Source organism: Arachis duranensis, chromosome 4 (assembly GCF_000817695.3).
Source record: "Arachis duranensis cultivar V14167 chromosome 4, aradu.V14167.gnm2.J7QH, whole genome shotgun sequence".
In the NCBI taxonomy this organism is placed as follows: domain Eukaryota; kingdom Viridiplantae; phylum Streptophyta; class Magnoliopsida; order Fabales; family Fabaceae; genus Arachis; species Arachis duranensis.
Genome location: NC_029775.3, coordinates 96,320,451 through 96,321,834, shown reverse-complemented (window position 1 = coordinate 96,321,834; position 1,384 = coordinate 96,320,451).

Here is a 1,384-nt window from a genome sequence, read left to right as displayed (position 1 = left end):
TATATCTAATTTTAATTTTATTTTATTGTTATTTTGTGTTTTATTAGGTTCATGATCATGTGGAGTCACGAAAAAAATACTAAAATTAAAAACAGAATCAAAAATAGCAGAAGAAAAATCACACCCTGGAGGAAGGACTTACTGGCGTTTAAACGCCAGTAAGGTGCATCTGGCTGGAGTTCAACGCCAGAACAGAGCATGTTTCTGGCGCTGAACGCCAGAAACAAGCAACAACCTGGCGTTTAACGCCAGGATGTGCACACAGAGGACAATCTGGCGCTGAACGCCAGAAACAAGCATGAAACTGGCGTTCAACGCCAGAAACATGCATCACATGGGCGTTGAACGCCCAGAACATGCACCAATGGGCGTTTGAACGCCAGAATGGTGTGCCAAGCACTTCGGCGTTTAAACGCCAGAATGGTGTGCAAAGGCATTTTACATGCCTAATTGGTGCAGGGATGTAAATCCTTGACACTTCAGGATCTGTGGACCCCACAGGATCATTTCAGGATCTGTGGATCCCACAGGATCCCCACCTAACATATTCTCCCCTCTTCTCAACATTCATTCTCTCTTTCCAATAAACACACTTCCCCAAAAACCCTTCACCAATCACCTCAAACCTCTCTTTCCAATTACCCCCTTCACCACTCACATCCATCCACTCTTCCCCATAAACCCCACCCACCTTCAAAATTCAAAAATCTTTCCCACCCAAACCCACCCTAAATGACCGAAACTACACCCACTCCCCTCCCTATATATACCCTTCCATTCTACTTCATTTTCACACAACAATAACCCCCTCTTCTACACCTTGACCGAAACACCTTCCCTCACTCTCCTCCATATTTTATTCTTCTTCTTCTTCTCTTCTTTCTTCTCTTGCTCGAGGGCGAGCAATATTTTAAGTTTGGTGTGGTCAAAGCATAATCTTTTTGTTTTTCCATTACCATCAATGGCACCTAAAGCCGGAGAATCCTCTAGAAAAGGAAAAGGAAAGACAAAAGCTTCCACCTCCGAGTCATGGGAGATGGAAAGATTCATCTCCAAAAGCCATCAAGACCACTTCTATGATGTTGTTGCAAAGAAGAAGGTGATCCCTGAGGTCCCTTTCAAACTCAAGAAAAATGAGTATTCGGAGATCCGACATGAAATCCGAAGAAGAGGTTGGAAAGTCCTAACCAACCCCATGCAACAAGTCGGAATCTTAATGGTTCAAGAGATCTATGCCAATGCATGGATCACTAGGAACCATGATCAATGTGTGAATCCCAGTCCAAAGAATTATCTCACAATGGTTCGGGGGAAATACTTAGATTTTAGTCCGGAAAATGTGAGGTTGGCATTCCACTTGCCCATGATGCAAGGAGATGAACGG